Source organism: Euprymna scolopes, unplaced genomic scaffold, assembly GCF_053919585.1.
Source record: "Euprymna scolopes isolate OS-2025 unplaced genomic scaffold, ASM5391958v1 sca644, whole genome shotgun sequence".
Taxonomy (NCBI): domain Eukaryota; kingdom Metazoa; phylum Mollusca; class Cephalopoda; order Sepiida; family Sepiolidae; genus Euprymna; species Euprymna scolopes.
In genome coordinates, this window is record NW_027633707.1 from 1 (window position 1) to 23,740 (window position 23,740).

The following is a 23,740-nucleotide window of genomic DNA, read 5'->3' on the forward strand; positions in this document are numbered from 1 at the left end:
ATATTTTACTCCAGCAGAGTTTTGTTTCTGTCGGATTTGGTTGTCCTGCTTTTGTTTTTCCTCCGTTCACATTTTGGTAAAATTGGCTTTCATTAGTTTCAAATGTTCTGTTTTGTTTGCATTGTTCAGATTTATATCTATATCGTCTCAATCTCGCTTCTTTTGCTTTTATTATTGGTCCAGTTCTTCATGTTTCTTGCTTAGCCTCTCCCTGTCAGTTACATTTCCAATATTTCGTTTTCTCCATATTGCTTTCTTCCTGTTGATCATTTTGGCTTCTTTTTTATGTTTGTGTATTTGGGTTTCTAGACTTATTTCCCATCCAGGTTTTGTCGGTCTGCTTGTCCCCTATTGTTTTTCTGATTTGAGATTCATACTTACCATTTTGGCGTCTGCGTAAATTAGGTTGTTTAAGTCCGTGATTGTATTTGTTGGGATATGTGGGAGGAGATTGTTAACCTTCTCTGTTTCTGTTTTTAATTTCTTCTGCTCTTGGTTCCTTAACGATGGGAGCTTTGTTTTTTCCTCATTCATCAGCTGTATTATTTTATTTACTTCATTTGCTTCATTCTCTGTTAGTTCTGTTTCATTGTTCTCGGTTTCCACGTTTGTGGACTTTGTTCTTTGTTGATCCTCGGCCTTTGGTGTTTTTACTTGTGGGGCTTCAACTTGTGGTGTTACTCTACGTGCGGTTCTGTTGGGGGATGCTTCTTGTTCAGTTTCATCATTTATTTTTCGCTTTTAAAGCCGTTTCACAAGTAAGTCGGATTCTACCTTTTTAGGCGACTACGTGTGAAAAGAAAGAAAAGGCTTGAAGTTTTGTTCCAAGTTCTGCAGAAGGGCAGGTACTGTAGAATCAGCAGAAAAGAAAGTCCTGTAAAGTCAGCAGACGACGTCGATCCTAGAAAAGACACCCCCATGTTCCAAACACACTCCCTTTATCCGTCCGGCGTTCGTCCTCGGCCAATCAGCAGCCAAAGAACGGTCACGTGGGGCCCAGTGATGATCGCACAATCTACAAGATGAGGACGGCGCCATTTTGGAATTTCTTTCATGTTTCGGCCATGCACGTACGCACACCGTAGGAGCGTTCCAAGGTAAGGCATGACGCGCAGACACGTGGGCGCTTCCTCCCTTCATTTTCTTCGACTCTACAGTATTTCTGTTAGTTCTTGTTTAGAGCGCCAACCTTTCCTGGGGTACAGTCTTGCTTGGTCCGCAATTCTTTGTTCTGTCGTATGGAAGTCACTGGATAGGTCCCGTAGTTCTTTCATTCGTTTCCGATAACCTCCATATCTATATTTAGGATGACTTCTATAATAGCATTCTATTACGAGTCTATTCTCTTTTGTTGTCCATTTCTTTCTTCGTTTTTTTTTTTTTTTTTTTCATTTTGATGGTTATCATGGCTGTGCTGTCTTCGTTCGGTATCATTTTGTTCCCTGAAATTAGAGGTTATACTTACCTGTTCAGCGTCCATGTTATTTGAGTTTCTGAAATTAGAAAGTTGCCCAACATTCGGAGGATAACGACCGGGTCCCCCATGCTGGCTACCGAAGGAGCACCGGCCGATCATGACACCCAGATCTTTCTTCAGGGTCCCACGGTTTGGATTATTTGTAATTGACATTTTTCATATTTTGGTGTTTGTGGCAACACCGGGCCCAGAGTTGTTTTACCTGTGGTCCTGCTGCAGGGATAGTGTAACGCTCCCATGTATACAGGAGGTATCGTGCACTATCACACATACATATGGGACTTGAAAAAAAAATTTTGAAAAAAATTTTTTTTTTTCTAAATTTAAGAAAGAGGTTCAAAGGACTTTTAATATTTACTTTGTATAAGTCCGTAGTTGTAATTCAAAGTTAGAGATATTTGAAGATAGATTCCCTTCCCATATTTACAAGTGTATTTGTATTGTGGATTCGTCGTAATACCGTCAGATATAGTTACCGATTTTTTTTTTCATTTCCCCCTTGAGGGGAGCGATATTTTAGATACATTTGCATTTAACCACTGACTGGAATTAATATTATATTTGGCAGCGATTGAGTCAAAATAAAGAATTTTAATAAAACGACAATTTAGCACAACAAAAAAAATACCGGTGGGAAAATAATCACTTTTGGGGATATTTTCCCCAAACATGTCAATTAAAAAGACGAGAAACCTTACAGAAGCGGTGTTTGGTTTGGCTTCCTTGTCAGTGAGAAAATAAAACAAAAATGCAGTAAAAAAAAGGGATATGTTACTATAATTTGTCGTTTAAAAGGTATTAAACATTTTTCTACTTATCTGACACGTATCCAACGCGTTGAAGGTTTCCATTTATCGAACACGTTTGCCGGGGTGGCTGTGCTTTTACAGGCGGAAGGAGAACCAATGTAGCAGTAGTATACTAAAGTACCCGTTTATACTTAGAGAAGATATACAAATAGTCCTAACTTTTTTCTTTCTTGGGCCGGGGGGGGTATTTTAGATGCATTTGCATTTAACCACTGACTGGAATTAATATTATATTTGGCAGCGATTGAGTCAAAATAAAGAATTTTAATAAAACGACAATTTAGCAGTATAAAAAAATACCGGTGGGGAAATAATCACTTTTGGGGATATTTTCCCCAAACATGTCAACTCGAAAGACGAGAAACCTTACAGAAGCGGCGTTTGGTTTGGCTTCCTTGTCAGTGAGAAAATAAAACAAAAATGCAGTAAAAAAAAAAAAGGGATATGTTACTATAATTTGTCGTTTAAAAGGTATTAAACATTTTTCTATTATTATTATTATTATTATTGCTACTACTACTACTACTACTACTACTACTACTACTACTACTACTACCGTTCCATTAACTTCACAGTGTTTTAATGTTTTACACCGATTTTTCCCCTCAAGAGCGGACTCTTCCATCAAAGCTAGTGACATTAGTCAAAGAGTCAATTAGATGGCAAGCACCTGGTATAGGATGTTTCCTGAGCCAAGCGGAACTGACTTCTGAAGTACGGTGATGTTCTAAGAAGCTCAGCTGTTTCATAAGATCATTAGGAATTGAGTCAAGCGCACATATGATTTTTAGTACGATGGCAGTTTTCTTATTCCACAATTGAGCAATCTCCACCCTCATTTTCTGATAGTCTCGTTGTTTCTCATTCTTCTTGCCTGTTAGGTTGATGTCGTATGGGCAAGCCACATCAGTAATTTGGTCTTTTTGTTCACAACTACAATATCCGGTTTCCTGTGAGTTATCTCTCGTTTACACTGAATCATGAAATCCCAGAGAATCTTAATATCCTCATTTTTCACTACCTCTTCTGTGTGATGTTGGTACCATTTGTCTGTCACTTGGATTCCAAACTTTTGGCACAAACTCCAGTTCAGATTTATCCAAACTTTGTCATGGCGACGTTTTTACTCTTTTTGAGCAAGTATAGAACATGAACTAACAATGTGTGACACTGTTTCAAGAGATATACCACACAACCTACATTTATCAGAACAGTCCTTCCCATTATGTTTTTATTTATTGCATTTGTATTTAGTACCTGCTCCTGGGCAGCAAATATAAGAGTTTCCATTTCTTTTTCAAGTAAACTTTAGACAGAAAAGTCCACGTATTCTGACCTTTTTGTGCCTTAGTATCTCGCTCAAAGTGACCATGAAGTTTCATTCTTACCAACTCAGTCAAGTTTTCTGCTTCGATTCTTTCCTTGTACTTCGACTTATCTTCCAATTAATCTTTATCTAGTTCTTCTTCTTCTTTCACCACTGCTGCGAGTAACACTTCATAGGTGTTAGTTAAGTAGTGGTGAACACTTCTAAGCTCTCTCCTGACACATTCTTCAACCACAATCAGCCCTCTTCCTCCTTTCTGTCTGGCCCGCGCATGTGGCTCGTGTATTAGTCTCCACATTCCAGGGGTTTCCTTAATATTTCAGCTGTTTTCATTATTGTTATTCGTTATATCTTTCCAGCCATTTCTTTGATTCCAATTCCTCCCATTTTTTTTTTTTTAATGTTTTTCGAAATTATTATTATCTATATATTAATACGATCGCGTGGGTGTTCTTTTGTGTCACACTTACATCTGGGTCGTTTAATTGTTATGTTCTCCTGTTTCTTGTCATAAATAATTTTGCCAAGAATTCTTCATAAGTTTTGGTTTCGGTTTCGACTATAGCTAATGGCACTTAAATCATCTATTTTTTTATAAATAATTTTATCAAGAATTCTTCATAAGTTTTGGGTTCAGTTTCGATTATAGCTGCAATAAGTAATGCCCCTGACCCACTTCCAATTGTCTGATCTAGCTGAAAGTTTGCATGTGCAATAATTTATATCTCTACGGGTTATGTGGCAAATTACAGCTCTGAACTAATTGTGGTTTCTGGTTTACAGGTGTTTGAACTGAGTCAAGTGTGAAATGGAGCCCGTTGAATGTCGAGCAGTGATCCGGTTTTTGTATTTGAAAGGATGCACACCACAGGAGACTTTTGATGAAATGAAAGAAACTTATGGTGATAATGCCCCATCATATGACCTTGTAAAACGCTAGCATTGTGAATTCAAACATGGCCGGAAGTCTGTGGAAACAGCTCCCAGACCTGGTCGCACCCTTCTGCCATTGATGAAGCATCTGTCCGTCAAGTTGAGGCTGCCATGTTGGAAGATCGGTGCATTACTATTGGCCAAATAGCCTAAGATGTCAAGATTAGTACAGGGTCTGTGGAAACTGTCATTCATGACCATTTGCATATGCATAGTGTCTTCCAGATGGATTCTCAGGTTGCTCACACCAGAAGCGAGAACGCGTCGAGTGCTTGAGGATGAATTTGGAGATTTGCCAAGAAGATGAGTCAAAGTTTTTCAAAAGACTGATTACACAGGATGAAACCTGGGTCCATCACTATGATCCAGAGACCAAAGCTCAGTCAATGCAGTGGAAGCACTTGGACTCACCACCTCCAAAGAAGGCAGGGGTGCAGCCCTCCGCTGGCAAGGTCATGCTCACAGTCTTCTGGGACCAGGACAGAGTAGTGATGACAGATTTGCTGGCAAAGGGTACAACAATTACAGGAGCCTATTATGCTTCACTTTTGAGGAAATTAAGGGAAGCTGTCAAAATCAAGAGGCGGGGCAAGATCAGCAAAGGTACCCTTCTCCTGCAGGACAACGTTCCGGTCCACAACTAGCATGTCGCCAGATCAGAAGCATGGGCGTGTGGTTATGAAATCCTTCCCCATCCTCCCTACTCTTCTGACCTTGCACCCTCTGACTTTCACCTCTTCCCAGCCATGAAGTTGTTTTGGAAAGGAAAGCGTTTCCCAGATGATGCAGCCTTGATTTCTGGGGTCACGTTATGGTTGGAGAACCAACCTGGGGTGTTCTACAAAAATGGTCTCCAGAGCTGCATCAAACGATGGGAGAAATACATAACTCTGGGTGGTTCCTATGTAGAAAAAAACTAATAGCTGTGCCAAGTTTCGTTGCTCTACTGCTATGGGAAGTGGGTCAGGGGCATTACTTATTGCACGCCCCTCCTATTCATAAGTTTTTATTTCGGTTTTGATTCAAGATAATGCACCCAAGTCATATGGATATATTTTTTTTTCATTTTGAAATCGCAACTTTATAACATATAAAAATCGATATCGCATCAAATCTATAATGATATATAAGAAATCTGCAAAAATTAAAATATCATATTTAAGCGTACTTTACAACTGGGCTTCACCGAGCGTTCCTGCTAGCTTAGATAAATACTTTTGCAGTTTTAACAAAAATGCTACAATAATATCAGAGCGTCTCCATTTACACTAAACATCTACAGAAGGCCAACATCAATATATTACATATGAATGCGTCCCCTATAGAATTTTCACAGGTCCCACTTATTATTATTATTATTATTATTATTATTATTATTATTATTATTATTATTCACTAGAAGTTTTCACACAAGTCGTCATAAAAAATTCTCTTTGAGAACAACCTGTGGTGGTCCCAGGTTTCTAGTACTCACAACCTCTTTTGATAACCTTTGCAAATTAGTTTGCGTTATCGCAATAGCCTTTTACCATTGTTTTCTTGTTGGTAGCGACCATTAATCTTCACTGGTGTTTGAGTGGCAATTATTCTTATTTACTCACTAGACACAGTCACATAGACCATCATCCAAGATTCCTCTAAGAACAACTTGTGGTGTGTCTGGAGTCTGAGTGACAACAAGTCTCCTCAGATTTCTACTACTCTCCACCTCTTTTGATAACCTTTAAAGATGAATTTGCATTATTACAGCAATCAGTTACCAATGATTTCTTGTTAGCAGCGACCATTGGTCTTCACCAGAATTTGGATGGCAATAAACCTCCCCAAAATCCCGATTTTCTTTGCACTCATACAACGGTCTGGCTAGTGCTTTCTCTTCTCGGTCTTTCCATCCTCCTTGATCCTCTATTATTTGGTGTGGCATTAGTTTATGGTCACACGAAAAAAAACAGGGTTTTAACTTACATTTCTATACATTTCTATAATTTCAGTTTCCATATGGTGTTTCTTTGTGTTTTATCTCTGTGACAGTTTCTATATGTCCAGCTAGCGCTTGTCGAATATGCATCTTAGTCTTCACCTTCAAAGTTTTTCATAATATTTCAGCCATTTTTGTTATTGTTATCTGCTGTAGTTTCCAAGCCATTCCTTTGATTTCAAACTCTCCCATTCTCTGTTTCAAAGTTTTTTGGTATTTTCCCTTGTGCTCTTACTATTAGTGGTGTTATCTTGACTTTCTTTATCTTCCATATCCATTTGAGCTCTCTGGCCAGTTCCGTTTCTCTATTTCCTTGATCTTCACTCTGTGGTCTGCTGGAACAGCAAAGTCTACAATCTGGTAGAACTTTTCCTTCTTGTTGATTATTATGACATTTGGTCTTCTTGTTTGGATGGGTTTATCAGGTTGGAGAACCATGTCCCATAGGATTTTGTGGCTTTTATTTTCAAATACTGCGACCGGTTTTTGCTTGTACCATTTGTCTGGGTGTTCAAGATGCAGTTGTCCTCATAATTCCCAGTGTATTGCCTTTCCCACTTGATCATATCTATTTTTATCTTCTTTTTAAGCGAGTTTGTTGCATTCATTTATTATGTGGTTTATTGTTTCGCCTCTTTGTCCGCATTTGCTGTTTTTCTTGTGTCTTTGATGCGATTGGTTCTAATCACGTGATCTTGTGCGGCTGTCATTAGGAATTCCGTTCCTCTGTTTAAATTTCCTTTTTGTAGCCATGTCCAAATGTTTTCGTTAGTCTTATCTTTTATCATCCTTATAAGTCGTTCGTGTAGCTGTTTCTCTTCCCATTTCTCTTTTCCCATCTTATCCCTCATCTGTTCTTTTTCTGTCTTGTTCATTATTATTATTATTATTATTATTATTATTATTATTATTATTATTGTTATTGTTGTTATTATTGTTGTTGTTGTTGCTGTTTTTGTTGTTATTATTATTTCCTTGATGATTTTCACTTATCTAAAAATGATAAAATCGGACATTTTTGTTGTTCAGTTGATTATTCGTGCACGTGCGAATCGTAAAATAACGTTTTACGTCAAGACTATTTCTGTATTTGACCTGTGAAGTTGACGCAGCGTGTGAAAAGTGTCTTCTTCGGCATACTTAAATAATGAATAAACGCGGTGTGCAAAATCAATAGCGCTTGTTAATCAGATCAACCTCTGGGAATGACAGATATTACCGTAAATATAAATTGTTAATGAAAAATTACTAAACGCCGAGAATATTGGACTGGTGGCTGCTATGTTAAAGGTTCAAAGTTTGTAAAATTTGTTGCTCTGACCGTTTAGATGTGTTGGCGTGGATTGGATTGGATTAGTTTCACGGCATATCAACCACTTTGGGGTAATTTAATGGCAAAACGTTAATTGCATCATGGTAGGTGTTAATTGGTTATTGTTGTTTCTGTGAAATCTTTTGGTTATAATTGGTTATATATTTTTATTCCCTTCAGAAATTCGAAATTTTTCCTTGGCTGACGTTGTCAAATATCTCCCTTAAATTATCTTCTTTGTAATGTCTCATTCGAGTTTGTTCAAAGTCCACGCTGTCCGTAAGTATATGTTGCACTGTATAGGGTTTTTGGCATGTTATATTGTAACGTGTTTCTTCACCTTTCAGTAGATAGTGTCGAAGTGGCGGAGGGTGGTTAGGGTTAGGGTTAGGGTTAGGCGGAGGGTGGTCAACGTTTCTTCCGATGTATCAAATTGGCCTGTCTCTTTACCGCCATCATTATCATCACCACAGCGTTACATCTTGCCTAAGCTGAGCTGTGATTTGCAATATGAAGTAGCTCCCAGCTTGTGGCGCTTATTTTTGGTGCTGGTTTCAACAGTTCTGAATTCATCTTTGAAAAAAAAAAAGAGGTGTTTGTTAGACTCCATTACTTCGAGTATTTGCTTTTTTATTTTCAAAAGTCCGATAGAACTTAAAAAAGGGATTTTTTTATTAATAAGGGCAAGATAGTTCCTAATGTTACGTATTCGCTGCGGCCGGTTGTTAAAATGCGTTCGTATAGTCTATATAATTGTTAACATCTACTTTTTCGCTGGTACAAGATATGTAAAAACTGGCAGCTAGTAAAACTACAACAAAGTTGATATATAAAAAATATTGCTTTTATTTAACACCGAAAAATCAGCTTTTGATTATAAATTATTACTGGCGTTTTGACGTTTCTGAAAGGCGCGTGAGGTGGGATGCGTGGTTATGTCAGATGTTGGGCGGTGAAGAAATGTGACAGCATCACTTTCTTTGACCGATTGACCGCTTTCTATTTGTGACGATTTACTGATATAAACATTCCTTTCCCATTTATATCTTTAATATTTCCTTTGTCTATTGTTTCAATCACTTGACCGATATCCTCTCACCTATTTTTGAGTCAAATTATGCATATGCCAATATCTAAAACTAAAAATGAAAATATTAAGAAAAAATTCTGAGATTTTTAAACAAAAAACATCATTAGAGGAAGAAAACCCTAAAAGTTTTTTTTTCAATTTATAATGTGAAGTAGTTAAGAAAGTAAAAAAAAAATGAGAACAGACTTTTTTGAAAAACATTTTTTTAAGAAAAATAGAACAACAGTTTTTTTTATTAACTTTATCAGCAAGAAAAAATATGAGCTATTTATTTTGAGAAGGTTTTGTTTTTTAAAATATATTGCCCAAAGAGACCCGCTTAAAATATATATTGAAAGGAGAAGAAGACAAAAGGAAGAAATTCTGAAAAAATTATTCTTATAAAAACATTTTAACATGTTTCGTTATTTTTAGCTTTCTTCAAATAACACTTCTGTTGTGTTTTTCTTATATTTTTTTGTAGAAAAGTCAGTCTACTCCTCGTTCTTTCAGTCTATTTATTGCTTTAGACGTTTATAGGAATAATCATTTGCTAACATTTTATCGCTTGAAGCAGTAATCACTTTAAAAATAATTATACTTGATGTTTAGGAAATTTTTTTTTTATATTTCTTGGGCTCAAATTTATTTTACGGTTTTATAAGGTTTTTAATGGGTTTTTTTCTGTCGTTACTTTTGGTTAACAAGTTAACTATAGTTTGAGAAACAATCATAGCACTCACCACCTTTTAAATATTAATAAAAAAAAAACATTATTTTGAATTACTTTCCAGTGTCTATTTTATTATTATCTCCTTTTTGTCTATTTACTGTTTCAAACTTAATTTTCATTCCATGGTACCCAAAAGATGAATTTTGTTAACGATCGTAAACTCACGTCAAAAATAGAATGAAATAGAAAAGAAAATTGTTATAAAAACCCGATGGGAACTATTTTATTTTTCATACACTTTCCTCATTGCTCATGGTTTAAGCTATTGTCTGAATACCTTATTTCTCCCGGATGGACTCATACATTCATTATGAAAAGCAACGACGACCACTTTTATTTACAATGTATATACTTTATTTGACGTAACTATGCAGTAAAACATTAACAATCCGCAACCGCAAACGAATATATTTTTATAAAAAAATATCATCTCTTGATTGGATAAGAGTCTTAATAAAATTTTATTTCAGCCAATCAAAAGCGCATAAAATATACACTGCCACACCTTTTAATATAAAAGACCTGTAATATCGGTGCTATACGTTGGGAGCCACATTAAACCAAAAAACATTCCGTATAGACTGCCCGAAATTTTCTATTGATTGTAGCGCTTTGCTTCCTCACCAGCAACAGACTCTGACTGTCCAGGTTACTGTTAATAGTGCACTCTGTTTAACGAGCTGTTCGGGATACCAAAACACTTTTTCTTTCTAGCGTCCACACGAAATGTTTCTTATCTGTGATCGTATGTTCCTCTATTTTTTTTCAAATCCGTAGTTTGTCCTCAATGAAATTTAATTTATTTTTGCATGGCTCGACTTTTTCATTCTTTCATCTATTGCAGTTCTCTCTACGTTTGCAGGATACCACATCAATTCTTCTTGGGTCTAGTGTTCTCCAATCTTTTTTGATGGCCACCATAAATGTAATCTTAGCGATCCTAGCGGTAATAGTAAATAATGAATAAAATACAAAGTGGACCTTTAGTTAACTTTCGCTTTCCTTATTTTTTCTTTTTGTCCTTACATTTCGTGAGCGATATTACTGACAAAGAGGAGAGAATTGCTGTTTCCTGGGTCACAATCTATCCATCTAGCACTTGTCGTTAACTAGTTTTTCACCTTGAAGTAGTATATATATATATATATATATATATATATATATATATATATATATATATATATATATATATTGCTATTCCATTGAATAGCTCCGTGCCGTGCGGGGAAGAATGTCCATTACAAAAATATTGCTACTTCCATTGAATAGCTCCGTGCCGTGCGGGGAAGAATGTCCATTACAAAAATTTAACCATTTCATGTTACAATTGTATTTGCAAAGTTTTTGTGAGCTCTTGTAATTATATTTCAGTTTATATTTAATAGAAACTAAATTTCAATACATGTTAAATGGAACGAAAGTGAAAACAAAGAAAAAAAATTATATATAATTTTTACATAAGCAATACACTTAAAAAAAATAATAATTGGCAATAATATTTTTATTATATTAATTGGAATTCTTTTTGAGATGAGTAATTTGTATTATTTATCCATCCATTTATCTCGAACTATTATCTCCATCTTCTAGTTGTCACGACGTTTCCATCAACTATTCCTCTGACCTTCGTCAGGTGGTTAACCGCGACGGGATAAGAACGCCGAAGTCTCTAACCGGCTTTTGGTAGGATTGAAACCGCTATCTTCAGACAATGCTCACCTGGAACCGTAGACATTCAACGTCTCTATCCATTGCGCCACGGGCCCCGAAGTGGAATCAATGTTGGATTTTTGATCTTATAAATCCACGTTTATTTATCTGATTTTTCATTGTCAGGTCCGTACTGAATGGTATATTATTTAATTAATTGGAATTCTTATTGAGATGAGTAATTTGTATTATTTATCTATTTATTAATTGCAGACTATTATCCTCATCTCCCAGTTGCTGTTTTTACGACGCTTCGGCCAGCTATTCCTCTGGCATTCGTCAGGTGGTTAAATGTGGATTTATAAGATCAAAAATCCAACCTTAATTGCTCTTCGGGGGTCCGTGGCGCAGTGGATAAAGTCATTGAATCTCTACGGTTCCAGATGAGCATTGTCTGAAGATAGCAGTTTATCTGAAGATAGAGGCTTAGTTGGCCAAAACGTATTGAGAACAACTATGGAAGGCAGTAATTGCTGAAGATGCAGTTAGGAGATTTGGCGTTCCTATCCCATCGTGGTTAACCACCTGATGAAGGCCAGGGGAATAGCTGACCGAAACGTCGTGAAACAACTAAAAAGATGAGGATAATAGTCTGCAATAAATAGATGAATAATAACATTTTTATACGTTGTTGACGAATGTAAAAAAATTCACATAATTGATACATAATCAAATATTGTACTTTGGGAATTGGTGACCATATTAAAGAAAAATTGCAGCAAATTACAAAAGCCCAAAATGATCTCTAAATGGGCTATCTTGAAACCATTTAATTTTGTGCAAAAAGTTCTCAAATCTGAGATTTGCATTCATTGTGATTGTGAAAGCACGTTGCAAGTCATAATTGCGATTAAAAGGACAGTTAGGGTCCTAAAACGATTTATCGGTTGGAGTCTCTAAAATAACGGGTGAATGTTTCGCATCCGGTAGTATGCTCTATCCCCAGCAAAAACAAAAAGATAAGAAAATAATACTAAAAGATTCTAGCCAATCTTTGCTTTAGTCATAATACGGATTATTAACGTATATTAGCATCCTGGCAATTGGTGATTGCTACCAGTAGAATTTATACTGTAATGCCGATAATGATTGAAAGGCAATTGATTAGCCCGCTAGTGAAGGAACACACTATAACGGATATATTTGTATTAAAGTATATTTATTAACAATTAAAAATACAAAAATAATAACGGTTATAAAATATTGGTTTATAGAAAAGGGGCGAAAAAAAAATTAACTAATAACTTTTACCAAAGGAAATAAGTTACTTTTCTACTTAGCTGGACCATTTTTTTATGCGTTAAAGCATTTTATTTCAGTCGCCCAAATCGTCTTACGTTAAACTCAGAATCGTAGATGACGAACGGGTGCTTTGGCGGACATATTCGAAGTTTGATTAGCGAGTTTTCGTCTTTTTGAATGATGAAAACAAAAGGAATATAAAATGGCCAGATATCGCAATAAAATTTAATTTCAAGTTTAATGACTAAAAAGAAAAAATAATCAGACTCTAGAGATGTCTGCCAATGAATTCCACCATTTTTTTTTATTCAGTCTTGCGTAAGACGATTTGGACGAAATTTTTTATTGAAATAGAAAAGACTTTCAAAATATTTAACACAAAAATAATATACAGGTAGGTAGAAAAGTAACTTTTATTGCCCTTGGTAACAGTTATTTGTTGAATATGTTTAATCACCTTTTTTTTACACAGTGATCACCACTTATCAAGACCCGGAAGCCACTCAGGGATAAGGGTTATTGCAAGTACATTACGTTAGTCTGGAGATTTGATGAAGTGTTTACTTAAGGGGGCGGTTCATTAGGAATTTGTTAACATTGGACTTGAAGACATCCAAGTTGTAGTCCGGTGGGAAGCAGGTAGACGGAACAGTTCCACAGGCGTGCAGTTCTAAGAAAGAAGCTTTGTTCATGGAATCTATGTTTTGATTTAGGCACAGATATAGAGTGGGGGAAATTTTTCACAGTGGATTCAGCTAGACGGGTGTTTTTCGTGACAGATTGGCGAGGGGGGACCAGAGATTGGAGTTCAGACGAGCACCTGCCATGGAAAACGATAAAACAAGGATAGGCTCGCAACGTCTCTTGTGGGAGAGAGGTTACAGGGTAGAGAAAAGGGCATCCCCCACTAAGCCACGAAGTCTATTTTGTACTCTGCCAAGGCAGGATAGGCTGTTTTTAGCAGCTCCTGTCCAGATATGGCAACAGTATTCCATCCTATAGATAGAGAATTGCATCAGTAGTGAGATATCTTCTGGAGCGGTAGAAGGATCCCACCATCTTTCCAGCGACCTTGGCAACAGACTTGATGTACGTGTTCCATTTCAGATCAGGAGTAAAGGTCAAACCCAGAAGCTTGTTAAAACACGGGGCCTCACCCAAACGAGAGCCATCTATCACAATTGATGCCAGATGGGGATCAGAGCGTTGATGATGTAAGGATAGGAGTTTGGTTTTGGATGCATTAAAGGTAACCAGCCACATCTTCCCCCACTGAACCACGTGCTCGAGATTAGAGGAGAGAGAATCAGAGAGAACTTTGTCATTTACAGTCTTTGATGTGTTGCCGTAGATGGTCGTGTCATCAGCATAGATGTCAACGAATGATTTAAGTATGTGTTTAGGGAGGTCATTGATGCAGATCAGAAAGAGAGTTGGGCTTAGGATTGACCCCTGAGGAACTCCAGCATTTATATTGCAGGCCTCCGATTTTTGTCCATCTACCACTACTCTTATGAGCCTATCGGAGAGAAATGATTTTTTCTTTGTTAACTATACTGCACAATCGTCAAGAAATTATATATTTAATCTGTACAATTATATAAATATATAGTGTGTGTATAATTATATAAATAAATAGTGTGTGTGAATTCGTTCCTTATAGACTCCGAAACAGCTGAACCGAATTTCTTTAAAATTTACAGAACTTTAGTGTATAAGTCTGGGAGTGATCTTAGTTAAGTTTTGTCTCAGAATACCCCCGATAACTACCGATAATCGATAATCGAAACCGTTATTTTAACTTATCTATCATCAATAAAGCTACTTTTCCATGTCGTCGCTCAGCAACAATGATAGAATAACGGACCGTGAAAATTCTACTATGGGTAAGTTGATAGCGTATTTTTATTTATTTATTTATTTATTTATTTATTTATTGCATGACGTGGTTTGTAGGTTCAAATCCTGCACGTAAATTTCTTAATGTTTTTTTCGTTAACTGGAAGTAAGTTTATATAAAATAATTTTATATATAAAAAAAAAAAACAACAGTAGTTTCTCTAGAGTGCACTGTAGAATGACATATATTTTGGATTAAGTTACTGCATGGAAGCATGTGAAACTTCCTCCCGGGCAATTTCACGGATTTCGATGACAATAACAATATAGGAGTGTGAAATATTCGTTGATCATCATTCAATCCCGGGCAACGTCGAGTCTCCGTACTAATAATATATATATAACAAATACAGACCGAACAAATAACAGGTGATATAGTATAATTTAAAACTTATTGTTATCGCTCAATCTGATTTATATTTCCTTCGTTTTGCTTGACAAGTCCAATTCGTTTTACAAGTGATATATTATTTCCAATACGAAAGATCAATTCAGGTTTCAACTTCAGCCCGTTTCGATCACTATCTTTTATTTCTTGGCGCGGCATAAGATGACCTCCACCCACACATATACACACTTGCCGACTCGTTAACTTTCCCACAGACCCGCCATTTTTTCTCACTTTTGTGCCAATCATTATTTATTCAATTAAAGATGTAGAGATCGATTGAACAGTAAACTTCCACGGATATCTTGTGTCTTTCTAAAGAACTAAGATGAGCAACATTATGCTTAGATTTTGTCTGTTTTATTTATTTATTTTTGTCTGTTGGTCTTATGGCTTATCATTATTCAGTTGCAGTATTTAATAAAGAAATGAATTGTTCCCAAATCAAATTATGTCGCCCAGTCGATTAAACCAATACAATTTTAGATGAATACATTTCAAAAAGTAAGATTCAGAATATATATATATATATATATATATATATATATATATATATATATATAACAGAGCGCGTATGGTGGCTATATGCAAATATCGAACCGTGAGCGAAATGACGTACGGTAAGGAGAAAAAAAAAGACTATAGAAAGGAAAGAGAGCACGTTAAAGAAAACGATCACGTTAGAGATGTGGATGACGTCATGGCCGTAACGAGAATTCACGCGTGGCGGGAGAATGAGGAAATAAATGCCGTTGTTACAAAAAAGGGGTCGTTATTACTTGTCCTGTGTTCCTTGCGACGTATATTGCATACAACGTGTTGTGTCCCGTGTGTAAACGTGTGTACTACGTTACATTTACCTAACAATTGTTTTCACTGTAAGAAGGCGGAAAATATTTGTCAAAAGAATTAAATTGTATTAATTTTAGATAAGTAAATAAGCGACATATTCGTTTTGTTTTTATAAAGATTTAATTGACAATGACAATTATTTAACGAAGAAAGAGTTTCATTTTTTTTTTTTTCTAAATAGCATTGATCCTTACGGACGTTTATTGTTTCATCTCCATTCATTCATATTTATTTTATCTCCTCCTCCTCCTCCTCCTCCTCCTCCTCCTCCTCCTCCTCCTCCTCTAATAATAATAATAATAATAATAATAATAATAATAATAATAATTAACCAGCGGGACCTGTGGAAATTCCATGGCGGACTCTTTCATATGTAATTGATGTTGGCATTCAGTGGATGTTCAGCGTAAATGGAGACGTCCTGATATGATTGTAGCTCTGTTGTTAAAACTGCAAAAGTATTTATCTAAGCTAGCAGGGACGCCTGGCTTAACCCGGTCGTAAAGTACGCTTAAATATGATATTTTAATTCTTGCAGATTTCGTATATATTATTATAGAGTTAATGTTCTATCGATTTTTCTATATCATCAAGTTGCGATTTCAAAAAAAATAAATAAATAAATAAAAACATGCATATGACTTGGGTGCATTAGTTTGAATTGAAACCCAAACTTATGATATATATATATATATATATATTAATATATATATATATATATATATATATATATATATATATATATATATATATATATATATATATATATATATATATATTAATAGGATAGCGTGTGTGTTATTTATTTTGTGTGTCACGCTTACATCCGAGTGACTGTCGTTTAATTGTTATGGACTTCCATTTCTTGTAATAAATAATTTTACCAAGAATTTTTCATAAGTTTTGGTTTCGATTATAGCTCATGTCACTCAAGTAATCTCTCTCTCTCTCTCTCTCTCTCTCTCTCTCTCTCTCTCTCTCTCTCTATCTATCTATCTATCTATCTATCTATATATATATATATATATATATATATATATATAGAGAGAGAGAGAGAGAGAGAGATTGAGAGAGAGATTGAGAGAGAGATGATGATGATGATGATGATGATGATGATGATAATAAAGACTATGAGAAATCAGAATCACGGGGAAGGCTTAGAAGGCTTAGACTACAACAGTCGGTAATGCTGAACACAGCTGAAATTTTAAGGAAAGGTCTTGGTACCGACTGGTGACGTACTAAATAACTGTGAAAGATATAAGCGATGGAAAAACTGAGGAGGGAAAGCACTTACTGACTGGAGCATTTGTTGCTACCCAAATTCCAGTAAAAACCAACGATCATTGTCAGCGAATATGGCATAATCACGTTTACACACTGGTTCCCGTTTGATCACCGAAGTTAAGCAACGTTGAACCTGGTCAGTACTAAATGGGTGACCATTTGGGATTTCCAGGTGCCGTATGTGATCTCCGCTTATCTCGGCATTGTTTCCAGTCGTCTTGTACTTCTTGCCACTGGACTCAAGCAGAGCCGATTTAAGAGAGGTGTGGTTGAAGATCGCACAACCCTTGCCTCACAATTATACACGCAGCTGCCCCTATAGAGGGTATCCTTTGTCTTTCGAGACTGAACGGAGACATCGATTGTCAGCGAGAAGTCAATAACAGGGGGCTACTACGATAATGTAAAATTATTTGCAAACGTTACCGAAATAGCTGAAATCTTAAGGGAAACCTTCGAATGCGGAAACTAATCCACGTGAGCTACAAACGCTAATCAGCCACATGGCAATTGGAACATAATTAAGACAAAACCATAAACCCCTCATGGAACTAAGAAAACTGGAACCGACAAATTGTAAGTTAATCACGCCCCCCCCCTACCTCTTCTAAAAAATGGTTGTGTCGGCATAGTCTGGTGTGCCAAATAGTCATGTAGGGCCAAGACGGACAGAAAAACCGAGGAGAAAAAGCACTAACCAGATCTCCACTGGATTAGTGCGAAGATGACTGGGATCTTGGGGATGCGTGTTGTCATCCAAATTCAAGTGAATACTAATGGTCCTTGCCAGCAAAAAGTCAATGACGATCAGTTGTTGAGATAACGCAAAGACATTTTCAAATGTTATCAAAAGCGGTGGAGAGTTGGAACTCTGGGGAAACTTGTCACCCAAACTCCTGGGAACACTAACGGCTATTATCACTGAGTAATTTTTTTATAATAGCCTGTGTGAGAACTCCTAGTGAGTACAAATAATTATGTGTGATAATTGATGATGATGGTGGTAGTGATGATGATAATGATGACGCCAACACCGACGACGACTTTTTTTTTTACGAAAATAGGTTAGCGAATGCGTTACAGATTTGGATCGTATCTAACACTCAAATTAGTGTTGTTTTAACAGTTTGCGAGCTAGGAAAGTGATTAATGTAATTAATAATTAATTAATGTGATTAATAAAATAAACATTTGTGGATGTTGTTTCCAAAGAATGTGTAAAAACGTAAACAGTTTTTTGTTCATATATATATATATATATATATATATATATATATATATATATATATATATATATATATAAACGTGCTGTGAGAGTGAATTGATTGGAAAACAGGGAGTAAATTTGATTCTTAGAAACGAGGACGTCTTACGCTTTGCTTCGCCAATGAGTCTCACGTATGTACCTATTTACTATGCCTCCCCACGGGACAGAGTTAGACACCAGGGTCGTTTTTTAACGTGGAGAAAAGGTACAAAAATAAAAATTGTCTCAGTCGTGAAGGATTTCTCCTCCACTGAAAGAGAACAAGAAATAGAAGTGCAGCATCTGAAGAACAGATACTACACTTTGATCTTGACCAAAAGGCCAAGACGTATGTAATAAAGAAATGGGTATCAGAGACATTAATAAAAAAAAAATAAAATAAATAAATAAACAACGTTGAATCCTTTTTGTTTGTGTCTTCATTTTATTCTAACATGTCGGAGCAAAATGCTGCTCAAAATAACGAGACAATCGACTGAGACAAGTGCCGAATGATACTTCGAAAATGCTTATTCTCAGTCTTCTTCTGATACATGTCATCTTGATCAACGTTTCCCAACCGACCCAAGAACCATAAGAAGTCGTCGGAAAAAATGTAATTCAAAATGCAGAAACTTGCAATGTATAAATAAGGTGACAAGACTCCAGCCATTAAAAAAAAAGTCATTTATCAAGTTATCCCATAAGTTCTGTCCGAATTTATGAATAAAGAAAGAAGAGATCGAATGTTCAATTTTATTAAAGATTTAACCATTAATATGTTTCTCCTGATTATCTATGGCTTACTTCCATCTATTAACAAGTTTATTAATTCAATCACTGTAACGTCCTTTTGACTTTGATTAAAAAAACTCACAAATGTCAGTTTACACATCTTTCTGCGTTACAAAAGCTTTTCCTTCCAAATGATGTTGTAAGCTACGAAAAAAATGGTAATCTGAAGGGGCAAGGTCATGGGAATAGGGTGAATGAAAAATTTTCTCCCAACCAAGTTATTCGATCCTTTGTGAGATTATTCTTGCTGTGTGGGGTCGTGCATTTTCCTGATAAAATATCACCCCTTTTCGATTCACTACAGCAAGTCTTTTCCCCCTCCAATTTTGGTTCAAACGCTCTAATTGCTGACAGTGGATTTGAGCATTAACTTTTCCATTAGGTGGTAACAATTCAAAGTGGAATATTTCTAGCCGGTTCGGCCGTTGAGTTTCCTTTTTTGAATTCATAAAGCATTACATGCCTCAAATGATTCTTAGGCATTCCCATATTAGTAGTGTTGTAATAAAGCAAATTTAAATTTTATCGTTCTGTAAAGAAAAAAATTGTAATCAGTAAAAACGCATCTAAACATAAAAATGTAAAAAGAATTACACCATATACGGAATATCTTTTTTTAAGTTTCGTTCAATTTAAAAACAAAGGTAAAAAATCGGACAGAACTTATGGGATGACCTGATATTTTTATATACAGTGAAACCTCTAGATACGAAATTAATTGATTCCGGCTTAGATTTCGTGTCCTGAAATGTGTGTATTCTGAAAAGCGTTTTATACGTAAATCGTTTAATCGGTTTTAAACCCTATAAAACACCCATTAAATTTTATAAGAGTAATTAAATAAGAGCTTAATAAACAATATAAAAGAAAATCTGAATTTTTTTTTTTTTTTTTTTAGTTGAAGTGCAGCGGAAGGGTACGAGTGTTGAGATACTCGGTAGGGAAACCACGGGTCATCAAAGGTTGAGAAACACTGGCGTAGATCCTGTTTATGACTCGTCACACCTAACTGTTATGGAGTGAGTTGATCTCCCTATTTCAGGAATAAGTTGATTTCAGAGAATAAATTCCTTTACAACTAAACGTCGGGCTAGCGATCCGTGTCAGTTATGTCGCTCATAATTAAGGCTAGGACAACAGCATATTCTTTTTTATTGTTTTGACTCTCGAGTATATATCCGTTGATATCTTATATGCTTTTATATAGAGTTATGTGGTTCTCGGTTGATTAACTGTGTTTGTGTCGGATATATACTCGAGAGTAAAAATAATGGTAAGAATATTCTGTTGTCATAGCCCTACTCCTAATGCTTGTACTTCTGTAGCTAATACATTTGCTAATACATCTTTTTTATATACCATTGTGTTTGTCTTAATTATTACAGGTTTGCCACGCCAAAAAACAAAAACAAAAAAAAAAACGGATGTTTAATCATTGCTTATCCTTGCCACGCTGACTCGCTCTTGACTACGGCTATATATATATATATATATATATATATATATATATATATATATATATATATATATATATATATATATATATAAAGAACAAATATATATTTTTTAAACAGTGTCTAGATTATTTGCGTGCAATATTATTTTAGATAAGTGGAAAGAAATTTTAAAAAATCCTTTCTCTGTTTGATAGTGTTAGTAGAGTTAGAGATAAGAGCAGATTCCAATAGACGGCGTGTTGACCTACTATGTATATGCTTTAGGGGGGTCACATTTTCGAAATCGAAATGATGGTCATTTTCCATTATGTAACCGAAATGAGCATTAAGTGGATTGTTATTCTTTATGTCTCTTTTGTGTTCATATAATCTTTTAGCAAGGTTTCGCCGCGTCTCTCCTACGTATATCTTGCCACAACCAAGGCACGGTATGGTATAAATTCCAGCTTGTGTTAATGGTTTATTATTGTTAGTTTTAGATTTCAGAGTTAAATCTTTTATCGCTAGGGAGGTTTTTTGTACTATTTGAAGCCGATTTTGTTAAGGTTTTCATAAATGTTATTATTTTCATCGTTAGTGGGAACGATTAGTCTTCTATTGTGTGTTAGGTTTTCTTTGGGGTGGTTTTGATCTCGGTTTTGATAGATTTTCCTGGCCTTTTTTTAGCGTTAAGTAGGAACTATTGGGGATATTTTAAGTTCTTTAATGTAGTTTCTATATATTCAAATTCATCGTTTAGCTACATATTCTCATAGCTCTTAGATAACATCCAATTATAATGCCTTTTTTTACGTTGTCATTGTGTTGCGAGTAAAAGCATATTTTTCCTAAACACATCGAGCAATACCTTAACACATCAATACATAATCTTAAGGACAGAGCAACTTATTTACGAACTATCGCAAAATCACTAGCAAACGATCTAAATTCGAATCATCCTCTCTCCAATAACACAACTTCCAAAATCAGATAACAACTAAAATCCTTCAACTCCGATCATAACAAAAAACTGAACAAAAAATTATCCAACTTAATTTCCAATAACAAGTGGAGTTCCATTGGACAGCCTGAACTTATTCAAAATCTCACCAAACGACCATTAACAAATATTGAAACAGAAGTCCTTAGCTTTGGTTTGAAATTCGCAATAGGGATCTTTCCTAAAAAATACAACTAATATGATCTCCCATAACTACAAACATGAAGACACCGACTTCATGAAAGGTTTTATCCAAGACATTATATCCGCGACTGCCACTCAAACCATAGATACCGTCTTACCGAAACGTCACATAGACGCATCATCGCATATGGCTAACTACGATAAAATCATTATCACACCTGCAGACAAAGGTGACGGTGTTGTAATTATAGAAAAAAACAGAGTACAAGAATAAAATATTTCAACTCTTGCGAGATAAAATACATACGAAGAAACTAATTCCGGTACAATACAAATAGAAACTAATAAGTTCAACAAAATGTATAAGAAATTAATAAACGATAATAAAAACTGGTCTGCCCACATAAAGCACCACCCTATAATTCCAACCTTATATGGACTTTCTAAAACTCATAAAATTGACACACCAATTCGCCCAATTATTTCAGGCATTGGAAGCACCACACATAAAATAGCACGAGCAATCTCAAAACTGTTAACTCCATTATTAGGCACCATCAGCAAATCCCACCTACTCAATAAAATAAAAACCCTTAATATGAAAAACAAAACTCTAAACAGCCTTGACAAAGAATCTCTATATACAAACATCCCCACTAGGAAATGCCTTAATCTACTTCATAAACACCTCAACAAAATAAAAATCGAATTACTTTTTACAACTAACACATTAATAAACATTATAAACCTGTGTACTGATATGATGTATTTCACATTTGGTGGACTCTATTACAGGCAGAAGTTTGGATTGCCAATGGGTAGCCCCCTAAGTGAGGTCCTGGCGCGCCTGTTTCTAGAGTTTACTGAAAGTGATCCCTTAAAATAGAAATTACCCAAGGGTGCATCGTATTACAGGTACATAGATAACATTCCACACCTTCTCCCTAAATCAACGTAAAAAAGGGCATTATAATTGGATTTTATCTAAGAGCTATGAAAATATGTAGCAAAGAACATCTAAACAATAAATTTGAATATATAGAAACTACATTCAAGAACTTAAAATATCTCCAATAGTGCCTACTTAACGCTAAAAAAAGGCCTTAAAAATCTATCAAAACCGAGATCAAAACCACCCCAAAGAAAACCCAACACACAATAGAAGACTAATTGTTCCCACTAACGATAAAAATAATAACATTTATAAAAACCTTAACAAAATCGGCTTTCAAATAGTACAGAAAACCTCCCTAACGATAAAAGATTTAACTCTGAAATCTAAAACTAACAACAATAAACCATTAACACAAGCCGGAATTTATACCATACCGTGCCTTGATTGCGGCAAGATATACGTAGGAGAGACGCGGCGAAACCTTGCTAAAAGATTATATGAACACAAAAGAGACATAAAGAATAAAAATACACTTAATGCTCTTTTCGGTCACATAATGGAAAATGACCATCATTTCGATTTCGAAAATGCGACCCTCCTAAAGCATATACATAGTAGGTCAACACGGCGTCTGTTGGAATCTGCTCTCATCTCTAACTCTACTAACACAATCAAACAGAGAAAATGATTTTTTAATATTTCTTTCCACTTATCTAAAATAATATTGAACGCAAATAATCTAGACACTGGTTAATAAATATATATTTGTTCTTTTTTTTTTTTTTTTTTTTGTATAGTAGTTCTATTTGCATACACTCCCCCAGTACATATATAAAACTAAAAACATCGACCCCCTCATCAGTGACCACACCTCTTGAAAAAGCCCGCATAATACGGGCGAAACGTCGAGCTTCCTTTTCACATCATAACGTCGGATTGTGTCCATTTTAAAATTCATATATATATATATATATCATACTCACTTTTTTTTTTAATTGGAGGTCACTGCTTATTAAGGCCTGGAGGTTATTATAGTATAAGGGATAATAAGTATTAGATATTTGATGAAATAACATGATCAGTAATGGTGGAACTTGGGTAGAGCTTGATTATTTAAGCGGACGGCCGCACAAGAACTTATTTCAATTAGATTTGAAAACGATATTGTTATAGTCACATGAGAAGCAGTCTAACGGTAGTGTGTTCTA

General features: G+C 35.4%; 2 pseudogenes; one reads left to right on the plus strand and one right to left on the minus strand.

Annotated features, from left to right (window-relative positions):
- The first annotated feature begins 17,083 nt into the window (after positions 1-17,083).
- Positions 17,084-17,200, plus strand: LOC145275204 (5S ribosomal RNA; annotated as a pseudogene).
- A 1,283-nt stretch (positions 17,201-18,483) lies between these two features.
- Positions 18,484-18,617, minus strand: LOC145275205 (U2 spliceosomal RNA; annotated as a pseudogene).
- Positions 18,618-23,740: the final 5,123 nt, after the last annotated feature.